Genomic DNA, 12,165 nt, shown 5'->3' with positions numbered 1-12,165 from the left:
AAATATCATCGTCCTATATATGAATCTTTACCTCTTGACCATTTCGAGACTCCTCATCATGTCCGTGATCTCATACGGGACTCCGAACAACATTCGGTCACCAAATCACATAACTCATATAATACAAAATCATCATCGAACGTTAAGCGTGCGGACCCTATGGGTTCGAGAACTATGTAGACATGACCGAGACACCTCTCCAGTCAATAACCAACAGCGGAACCTGGATGCTCATATTGGTTCCCACATATTCTATGAAGATCTTTATCAGTTGTACCGTAATGAAAACATACGTTATTCCCTTTGTCAACGGTATGTTACTTGCCCGAGATTCGATCATCGGTATCTTCATACCTAGTTCAATCTCATTACCGGCAAGTCTCTTTAATCGTTCCGTAATACATAATCCCGAAACTAACTCATTAGTCACATTGCTTGCAAGGCTTATTATGATGTGCATTACTGAGAGGGCCGAGAGATACCTCTCCGATACTCGGAGTGACAAATCATAATCTCGATCTATGCCAACCCAACAAACACCTTCGGAGATACCTATAGAGCATCTTTATAATCACCCAGTTACGTTGTGACGTTTGATAGCACACAAGGTATTCCTCCAGCATCCGGGTGTTGCATAATCTCATAGTCAAAGGAATATGTATATGACATGAAGAAAGCAATAGCAATAAAACTTAACGAGCATTATGCTAAGCTAAAGGATGGGCCTTGTCCATCACATCATTCTCCTACTAATTTGATCCCGTTCATCAAATGACAACACATGCCTATGGTTAGGAAACTTAACCATATTTGATTAATGAGCTAGTCTAGTAGAGGCTTACTAGGGACACTGTGTTTTGTCTATGTATCCACACATGTATCAAGTTTCCAGTTAATATAATTCCAGCATGAATAATAAACATTTATCATGATATAAGAAAATAAAAAATTACAACTTTATTATTACCTCGAGGTCATATCTCCTTCGGTCTCCCACTTGCACTAGAGTCAATAATCTAGTTCACATCGCCATGTTATTTAACACAAATAGTTCACATCTTTATGTGATTAACACCCATAGTTCACATCGCTATGTGACCAACACCCAAAAGGTTTACAAGAGTCAATAATCTAGTTCACATCTCTATGTGATTAACACCCAAAGAGTACTAAGGTGTGATCATGTTTTGCTTGTGAGAGAAGTTTAGTCAACGGGTCTGCCATATTCAGATCTATTTGTATTTTGCAAATTTCTATGTCTACAATGCTCTGCACGGAGCTACTCTAGCTAATTGCTCCCACTTTCAATATGTATCCAGATTGAGACTCAGAGTCATCCGGATCAGTTCAAAGCTTGCATCGACGTAACTCCTTACGACGAACTCTTTGTCACCTCCATAACCGAGAAACATTTCCTTAGTCCTATTTAGGTACCTAAGGATAATTTTGATTGTTGTCCAGTGATCTACTCCTGGATCACTATTGTGCCCCCTTGCCAAACTCATGGCAAGATACACAATAGGTCTGGCATACAACATGGCATACTTTATAGAACCTATGGCTGAGGCATAGGGAATGACTTTCATTCTCTCTCTATCTTCTGCCGTGGTCGGGTTTTGAGTCTTACTCAACTTCATACCTTACAACTTAGGCAAGAACTCCTTCTTTGACTGATCCATTCTGAACTCCTTCAAAATCTTATCAAGGTATGTAGTCATCGAAAGTCTTATCAAGCGTCTTAATCTATCTCTATAGATCTTGATGCCCAATATGTAAGCAGCTTCATCAAGGTCTTTCTTTGAAAAACTCCTTTCAAACACTCCTTTATGCTTTCCAGAAAATTCTACATCATTTCTGATCAACAATATGTCGTTCACATATACTTATCAGAAAGGTTGTAGTGCTCCCACTCACTTTCTTGTAAATACAGGTGTCGGTGTCAAAACCGGCCGATCTAGGGTAGGGGGTCCTGAACTGTGCGTCTAAGGATCGAAGGTAACAGGAGACAAGGGACACGATGTTTACCCAGGTTCGGGCCCTCTTAATGGAGGTAATACCCTACTTCCTGCTTGATTGACTTTGATGAGTATAGGGGTTACAAGAGTCGATCTACCTCAAGATTGTAATGGCTAAACCCTAGATGTCTAGCCTGTATGATTTATCTTAGCCTCTACGGACTAAACCCTCTGGTTTATATAGACACCGGAGGGGCCTAGGGTTGTACAGAGTCGGTTTACAAAGAAAGGAAACTACACATCCGGACGCCAAGCTTGCCATCCACACAAAGGAGAGTCCCATCTGGACACGGGGGAAGGCCTTTTATCTTGTATCCTCACGGCCCATCAGTCCGGCCCATGTCACATAGCCCGGACGCCCGAGGACCCCTTAATCCAGGACTCCCTCAGTACCCCCCGAACTTGACTTCAATGACGACGTAGTATCCGACTTTATGTCTTCGGCTTTGCAAGGCGGGTTCGCCATTATACTTCAGATTGTCGATAGTTTGGCTCACATTAAATATCATATTCTATTGATTCTTTGCTGCCGTCGCCTCGGCTTCCACGTGTCAGATGAATGCGAACGGTCTAGGTGTTTTTTTACAAATAACCCCTAGACCACGCAGGGAAGGCGTCTATTTAAGGAGATTAGATCTTAGATGCCATTCCACACCACGCGGAAATCCTTAGAACTCGCCATAGGAAATTGTCCAAACATGGCCGGCGTTCCTAGCTCTTCCTCACGTCCCCACGGCCCTCAAAAAGGCGACTGGGAAAGTTGCTCGGTGTCCCGCGCCCATCTGAATCAACTTCAGACGCAGGGATATCTTCCTCCGGCGGATCTAATGTTCGTTCGGGCTGGATTAACTTCCCACAACGGCGAAGTCCTGGCGGAGAATTTCCCCAATCCTTCTAAAGAGGAGTGAGTGTGCTTCGTTTCCTTTCTTTTGAGAGGCGTAGGATTTCCTATCCACCATTTCCTCAGAGGTCTCCTGGAGTATTACGACCTCCAACTGCACAATCTGACGCGAGGCTCCATCCTGCATATTGCGGGCTTCGTTGCTCTTTGCGAGCTGTTTCTAGGCTGTGAGGCTCATTTCGAGCTATGGCGGAAATTTTTCTGCCTCGTCCCCCGCTCCCAAAAGGGATCTATATTCGAGGTGGGCGGCGCCGAAGTATGGCGCATAGCTGGGACAGGATACCTATCCGGCACTCCGAAGAATGCATCCGAAGAATGGCCCTCGGAATGGTTTTATATTGAAGACATCGTTCTTCCGGACCCAATCAGGTGCGGTCTTCCCGAATTCTCCAGCGCTACTTTAAAGAAGCGCGCCAGCTGGCGTCCCCGAAGCCTCGAGGAAGAAGATAGTGCGGAGGTTACGAGGTTAGCAAGCAAGACCAGAGTACTTGCCAACTCCGGGCTGTCTATAATCAAGGTGATGACGATTTCAATAACGCGTTGCGTTCCGTCGCTCCAATCTAGGGGTTTTTCTATGTGGAATTACAACGGGGAGGACGATGCATCCCGTTGTCTACGCAAGGGTCCAGACAATTTTGCCGCCTTGGCCACCATCTTAGCTGACCTTTACAAAGGGGGGAAGGAAGACTTCACTCACTTGAAATGTCGGGAAGGTTTTTCCATGTATAACCCCATCGACTAGGTGAGTTTTTTGATTATTGGCCTCACTCAACCTTTTCCCAGAGTTATGCTAGTCGAATTTAATCTGGCTACTTTTAATAGGAGTGGAGAAAGGTCATCGAGGGGGCCTACAGCCCCACTCCGCAGCCAGAGGACCATGCTCGAGACCTGGATCCCAGATATGAAGAAGATCCGGATATATTTATAGAACTTAAGGAGGGGGTCTTTTATCAGGTGAGCTACGACGGCACGGATGTGGCCATTATAGCAGATTACCCCGGCCTTCTCCCCTCCTCCCATGTAAGTACCCAGGAGACATCTCCTCCAAAAGAGTTTTCCCATTGTGCCTCACCCACCGCACTGTCTCATGCTCCGAAGGGGCGGCGCTCATCTCGTCGAGTTGTATCAGAGGTGTCCGCTAAGAAGGCGACGCCCGCGCAGGGCGAGTCTTTGAAAAGAAAGGCAAACGGTGATACTACCGAGCCCCCGCCTTCACCAAAGAGGTATTGTTTTTAGCATGCACTCGGCGCATAGACCGAATTGTAATGTTTTCCGCTGGGCCATATTTTAGTAAGAGCATACGCCGGACTGTGTCTGGGGACCTCGCCGGCCATGCATCGACCAATCCGGCCCCGGACCCCGCCACAAGGACTAGGGTTGATACGGGCACAACGCCGGTTTGTAATCTCCAAGAGGATTCAGATAATGTATCCGTCACCAATTCCGAAGTGGAGAGCGCGATGAATCATCGGCGGCGGAAAGAGGCCATGCGTGACCCAAGTTTCACCGAAGGGGCGTTCGATGCCCTCAGCTCTGCGGATGCATATATCCGAACTGCTCGGCATGGACTTGCCGAAGCCAATCACCAGCTTTCAAATGATATGCGGGTAAAAAACTTTGAGTAGATTCAATAATCTGATGCTAGTAGACCCCGAGACTTGAAGCAGTTGGCCCAACTAATTTAAGGGTCATTATATCATCAGGTACTCACGGCGAAAAATAACATGCTGTCCAAGGAGCTTGAAGAATGTGGGACCAAGCTAACTATTGTCACCGCCAAACTGGAGAATTTGAAGAAATCCAAGAAGGCACTTGATGGTAAGCACAACAGTTTCCGGAAAATATGATTCTGCGCCAACAATGATTTTTAAATATGCATTGTTTTGTTTACAGCTACAGGATCGGCAGATCAGTTGGAGGAGATGCTGAAAGCTGCTCAGGCGGACAAACAACATGCCGAAGGGCAAGAAGCCGCTGGTCAATGTGTATTAACACGGACCATTAATGAGAAGAACAAGCTAAAGGACGTACGAGCCCAACTGTCGGATGCCTTGAAGGAGAACAAAAAGCTGAAAGGCGGCATATTAGGTATGTCCTTTAACCTAACTTTCATACGGTCCCCTGATGGAAAGGTTTACGAGATTGTTCCTGTAGGTTTGTTAACTAGGCGGCCCGAGGGAGAAGTGTCCGGCTTTCAAGGCGACTTGCTGCAAGAGCTATCCAAAGTGCACGAGCGAGCTCGGAAAGCCATGGGGAACATGGCTAAGGCTTTATGGCCATCCGATTCTCCTCCAGAAATTACGGAGGAGCTCGTGAATTTATTCAAGGGAGCTCGACACCGCTTTGAACTATGGAAGGCATCAGCGTGTCGAGAAGGCGCACGAGAAGCCTGGGCCATGGTGAAAACGCGGTATACCGGACTTGATCCAAATCAAATGGCCCAGGTCGAACCTCGGGGAACAGATGGACAAGAAATTCCTGTTAGCTTGGTGTATGACCAGGTAAAGACAACCACCAAATTTCCACAGCAGGACTGTAAACTACACAGCCTGATAGATGGTATAGATAAAGAGTAGGCGTTTTGATTCCATGTAACAATGTACTTTATCACCAAAATTATCTCTGTCCAAACTGGAAAAGATTGTCATGGCAAACCTTCCGCTTCTACCTCCGGAACCCAAGGGTCGGAGTGTTTCCGAATACTATACATGTGGGAAACACCAAGTATATTCGAAAACCAGGCACTCCGGTTATAGTGCTTGAACAGACAAACTGTATTCGGGGAGTTATGTTATATTACTTTTTAACGTAAGAAACATCTTCCAGAGAGAATACTTCCGTTAAGGGTTCCTCTCCCTGGGTCAGCATGCATTATTTATGCATGCCTAAGCTGTGATGCGAAAGAATCACATGAGTTTTTATATTTTGAGAGTTTATATTGCAACGAAGGCAGTTCGTCGTTTGTCCGCCGACCAATTATTCCCTTAAGAACGCAAGCTTTCGGCTTCACCCGTCTGAGGTACATGTCCGGATGACCCGGTTGTAACAATCGCAGAGGTGCTCCCTTTATGCCGTAGCCGAACAAGCGGCAACGTAGGGCATAAGCACAGGAGCCAGGCAACCCAGCTTGGCAAAAACTTAAGTCATAGAGGTGCATATAATGGCAAAGACAGGACATATATGAGCAATCAACACATATATATGGTCAGCTTTATGCTCAAAATAATAATAATAAGCTTCTATTGAGAGAAGCCCCCAGTTATGGTGGGGTGTGTACATTTAAGGATGTATACCCCTCAAGTGTGCGGCTTATCCGAACACACGGTAGAAATCGTATAAAAAAGAAAAAAGGAAAAAATTGAAAGGGAGAAAAAGGGAACGAACGAAGGTATGTGTCCGGACTTAGGCGTAGAATCTTCGGAGCCTAGCAGCGCTCCATGGGTTCGGCTCTAAGCGATTATCCAATGCATTGCGAAGGCGATAGGCTCCTCCAGTGAGAACTTCATCTATAATGAAGGGACCCTCCCATTTGGGTTTGAGCTTGTCCTTTTTCTTCTCTGGTAGGCGTAGAACGAGTTCACCAACATTATAAGTCTTTGCCCGCACTTCTCTGCTTTAGTATCTTCGAGCTTGTTGTTGGTAAAATGTGGAATGGGCTTTTGCGACATCGCGCTCCTCCTCCAGGCCATCTAAGTCGTCCTGTCGATCGAGCTCGGCCTCTCTCTCCTCATACATGCGCACTCGAGGTGAGTCATGAATAATATCGCAGGGCAAGACAGCCTCTACGCCATACACCATGAAAAATGGTGTGTATCCGGCCGTGCGGTTCGGCGTGGTCCGTAGCCCCCAGAGTACAAATTCGAGCTCCTCGACCTAGTGTTTATCCGACTCATTTAGGGATCACACTAGTCTGTGTTTGATGCCGCTCATTATCAGGCCATTGGCCCGTTCAACTTGACCGTTTGTTTGGGGGTGATACACGGAGGCGTAATCGAGTTTAATACCTAGATTAGCACACCAATTTTTCACCTCATCGGCTGTGAAAGTAGAGCCGTTATCCGTAATAATGCTATGTGGGACACCATAATGGTGTACAACACCGGAGATAAAATCTATCACCGGTTCGGCTTCAGCCGTTTTTACTGGTTTGGCCTCTATCCACTTAGTGAATTTATGCACCATAACAAGTAAATATTTCTTCTTATGGCTTCCCCCTTTAAGGGGTCTGACCATATCTAGCCCCTAGACCGCGAAAGGCCAGGTAATGGGGATTGTTCTTAGGGCTGTGGGCGGCATATGGCTTTGATTGGCAAAGAGCTGGCACCCGACACAGTGCTGTACAAGGGCATGTGCATCTACTCGGGTCGTGGGCCAGAAGAAACCTGTATGGAAGGCCTTTCTTACGAGGGCCCGAGCTACGGCGTGATGGCCACCGAGGCCAGCATGTATTTTGGCCAAGAGCTGCCGCCCCTCCTCTTCGGAGATACATCTTTGAAGGACTCCAGTAGTGCTCTTCTTGTAGAGCTCTCCTTCATGAACTTTGTAGGCTTTAGAGCATGGAACTATGCAACGGGCCTCGTTCTGGTCATCGGGGAGCTCCTGCCTATTAAGGTAGGCTAAGAAGGGTTCGGTCCATCGGGAAATAACCTCCATGATTACATGGGCGGAAGGCGTTCGTTCTGTGCCCGAGCCCCCGATGATATCGGAATCATGTTCGGCATCCAGGGGTGCGATCGGCGTCGGACTGGTATTTCCGCTCTCGTCTTGCCATACCATGGATGGCTTGAAAAGCCTTTCCACAAAGGTGTTAGGCGGGACGGGGTCATGCTTAGCGCCCATGCAAGCAAGGATGTCCGCTGCCTGATTACTGTCTCGAGCCACATGGTGAAATTCAAGCCCCTCGAACCGGGCCGATATTTTAAGTACGGCGTTGCGGTAGGCCACCATATTCGAATCTTTTGCATCGAATTCTCCATTGATTTGAGATATCGCGAGGTTGGAATCCCCTCGCACCTCAAGGTGTTGTATGCCCATAGAAACGGCCATCTGAAGTCCATGCAGTAGAGCTTCATATTCGGACGCGTAATTGGAGTCCGTATACATGATCTGTAATACGTAGCGCACTGTGTCCCCTGTAGGGGATGTTAGGATGACACCAGCCCCCTGTCCGTCTAGCATTTTAGAGCCATCGAAGTACATCACCCAGTTGGAGTATGTGTTGTACTCTTTAGGGAGTTCGGCTTCTGTCCATTTGGCGACGAAGTCAGCCAACACCTGAGATTTAATAGATCGGCGTGGCTTGTATGTTATTTCAAATGGAAAGAGTTCGATAGCCCATTTGGCAATACGGCCGGTGGCGTCTCGGTTGTTTATGATGTCGTTGAGTGGAACTTTGGAAGTTACCGTGATCGAGCACTCTTGAAAGTAGTGCCGCAGCTTCCGAGATTCCATGAAGACCGCATAGGCTATCTTTTGATAGTGCGGGTATCGGGATTTGCATGGTGTAAGGACCGCCGATATATAATACACTGGTTTTTGGAGTGGGAATTTGTGTCCCTCTTCTTCTCGTTCGGCGACGAGCACAACACTTACCACCTGGTGAGTTGTGGATATGTAGAGCAACATAGGCTCGCCAACGTTTGGTGCTACAAGGATTGGTTTGTTTGCTAACAAGGTTTTTATTTCTTCGAATCCGGCTGCTTCCGCATCTGCCCACTCAAAGTGGTCGGTGCGTTGGAGCAGGCGATAAAGTGGCAGTGCCTTTTCTGCTAGTCTGGAGATGAAACGGCTCAATGCTGCCACGCACCGCGCTAGCTTTTGGACTTGTTTTAAGTCTGTTGGCGTTGCCATTTGTGACAGGGCCCAGATTTTTGCTGGGTTTGCTTCAATTCCTCTGTTGGACACAATGAACCCGAGCAGTTTTCCGGCTGGGACGCCGAAGACACATTTTTCCAGATTGAGTAGGATATCGTATGTCCGAAGGTTGTCAAATGTGAGTCGTAGATCGTCCACCAACGATTCGACATGCTTAGTCTTGATGACGATGTCGTCCACATATGCCTCCACCGTCTTGCCAATTTGTTTTTTTAGGCATGTTTGAATCATGCGCTGATAAGTGGCACTGGCGTTTTTGAGTCCGAAAGGCATGGTGTTGAAACAAAAAGGTCCATACGGAGTAATGAATGCTGTTGCGGCCTGATCGGATTCCTTCATCTTAATCTGATGGTATCCGGAGTATGCGTCGAGGAAACACAGTGAATCGTGTCCTGCAGTTGCATCGATGATTTGGTCAATGTGGGGCAGTGGGAAGGGGTCCTTAGGGCAGGCCTTGTTGAGGTCTTTGAAATCGACACAAAGGCGCCAGGATTTGTCCTTCTTTGGTACCATGACCAGGTTTGCTAGCCAATCCGGGTGTTTGATCTCTCTAATGAACCCGGCTTCAAGTAGTTTGGCTAGCTCCTCCCCCATAGCTTGTCGCTTGGGTTCGGAAAATTGCTGTAGCGTTTGCTTGACTGGCTTGAACCCCTTTATTATGTTGAGGCTGTGTTCGGCCAGTCTGTGTGGGATTCCTGGCATATCCGAAGCATGTCAGGCAAAGATATCCCAATTCTCGTGCAGGAAAGCGCTTAGAGCGGCGTCGACCGTCGGATCCAGCTGTGCTCCAATGGCTACTTTTTTATTAGGATCCGTCGGGTGAACTTGGAATTTGACTATTTCGTCTGCTGGCTTGAATGAAGTGGACTTAGGCCTTGTATCAAGGATTATGTCGTCTCTATCCACTGTCGAACGCAGAGCGGTGAGCTCCTCGGCTGCAAGGGCCTTAGATAGTGCCTCGAGGGCCAAAGATGCGGTTTTGTTTTCGGCGCGGAGTGCTATGTCCGGATCACTGGTGATAGTGATAACTCTATTGGGCCCAGGCATTTTGAGCTTCATGTACCCGTAATGGGGTATGGCTTGAAAGTATGTGAATGCGTCTCGCCCCAACAGGGTGTGATATCCGCTGTTGAAAGGTGCCACGTGGAAGATTAACTCTTCGGACCTGTAGTTCTCTGGCGTGCCGAATACCATGTCAAGTTTAATTTTCCCCGAACATCGCGCTTCTCGACTGGGGATAATGCCTCAAAAGGTTGTACTGCTTTGCTCGATGCGGCTCTTGTCTATTTGCATTTTATCAAGCGTGTCTTTGTAGATGAGGTTCAGTCCGCTGCCGCCATCCATGAGCACTTTAGTAAGCCGAAAGTCGTCGATGATTGGGTTTAAGACCAAAGCGGCTGGTGCGCGGACTGATCGAGCCCTTGGTTCGTCGTTGGCGGCGAAAGTTATCGCCGTATCATTCCAAGGATTTACTGCGGCTATTTGGTTGATTTCGGCGAGGTCACGGAGTGCCCTTTTACGCCGATTATTTGAAGAAAAGGTCACAAAGACCGTAAAGACGTTGAGATAGTTGTCCTCCGGAGAGTATTTCTCTGAGGTTGTATTGGTGAGGATAGCCTCACCGCTCTTAGCCACCTGCCGGAGTACCCAACATGCCCGAAGGCTGTGTGTTGGTTCAGAATTCGGCGTCATGTGTATCTGACAGGGCTTGTCGAGCCATTTATCAAGGACAGTTTTGTGTCCCATTAAGGGCTTAATTTTCTTGTCCGCGGGATGATGATCGGGTGCCCCGCGAGGGTGCATCCTTTTTGCCCGTCTGGTGAGTGGCTTAAAGGCGGGTGGTTCCCACCGGGCTGTCTGGGCTTTCCAGGCGCTTTCCATTGCGCAATATTTCTATACTATGTGTGCCAATTCTGCAAAGTGCAGTATGCAGCGTCGGTTGAGGGCACTGAGGATCCCCTCATCCGTACAGTTGCGGCAGAACACTGAAACCGCGTCATCGTCGCGGCAATCTTTGATCTTGTTTTTAACAAGGAGGAATCTGGCCCAAAAGTGATGGATTGTTTCCTGCAGTTGCTGTCGTACGTACATTAGGTCGCATATGTCTGGAGGACCGGAATATCTTGGGGAATATTGCTTCTGGTGGGTGAGCGGGCTTAAATCTGAACTCTGACCCACTGTGGAATCCAAAGATCGAAGAATTTCTGAGGTTACTAGACCGGGATCTGGAGTGTCCTGGGAGTTTTCAGGCTCAACGCCTGGTTGTATGTTCGGAGGACAGGAGGTCTCTTGCCGAAGATGGGTATCCGGCTCGCAAGGCTCGGAAATCCGAACATAGCTTTGATCAACTCATTAAAGCGTATATTCCAACTCCGAGATGCTTGCACCAGTTCCATAGATGGATCGCTGGAGCTTGCACACTTTGTTAGCACCTTTAGGATCGACAAAACCTTTGGTTGCATCATATACAACTCTTCTTTAAGAAATCCATTAAGGAATGCAGTTTTGACATCCATTTCCCAGATTTCATAAAATGCGGCAATTGCTAACATGATTCGGACAGACTTAAGCATCGCTACGAGTGAGAAAATCTTAGCATAGTCAACACCTTGAATTTTTCTTTTTTTTACTATAACACCTTGAATTTGTCGGAAAAAAATTGCGACAATTCGAGCTTTGTAGATAGTAACACTACCATCATCGTCCGTCTTCCTCTTGAAGATCCATTTATTCTCAATGGCTTGCCGATCATCGGGCAAGTCCACCAAAGTCCACACTTTGTTCTCATACATGGACCCTATCTTAGATTTCTTGGCCTCAAGCCATTTTGCGGGATCTGGGCTCATCATCGCTTCCTCATAGTTCATAGGTTCGTCATGGTCTAGTAACATGACTTCCAGAATAGGATTACTGTACCACTCTGGTGCGGAACCTGCTCTGGTTGACCTACGAGGTTTGGTAGTAACTTGATCTGAAGTTTCATGATCATTATCATTAGCTTCCTCTCTTGTTGGTGCAGGCATCACGGAAACGGTTTTCTGTGATGCATAACTTTCCAATTCAAGAGAAGGTACAGTTACCTCATCAAGTTCTACTTTCCTCCCACTCACTTCTTTCAAGAGAAACTCCTTCTCTAGAAAGGATCCATTCTTACCAACAAAAATCTTGCCTTCGGATCTGTGATAGAAGGTATACCCAACAATTTCTTTTGGGTATTCTATGAATACGCACTTCTCCGATTTGGGTTCGAGCTTATGAGGCTGAAACTTTTTCACATAAGCATCGCAACACCAAACATTAAGAAATGACTGCTTAGGTTTCTTGCCAAATCATAGTTCATACGGTTTCGTCTCAACAGATTTAGATGGTGCCCTA

The sequence above is a fragment of the Aegilops tauschii genome, chromosome 5, assembly GCF_002575655.3.
Source record: "Aegilops tauschii subsp. strangulata cultivar AL8/78 chromosome 5, Aet v6.0, whole genome shotgun sequence".
Lineage (NCBI taxonomy): Eukaryota > Viridiplantae > Streptophyta > Magnoliopsida > Poales > Poaceae > Aegilops > Aegilops tauschii.
The sequence above is the reverse complement of the archived record's forward strand: the minus strand, read 5'-3'. Positions refer to the sequence as shown.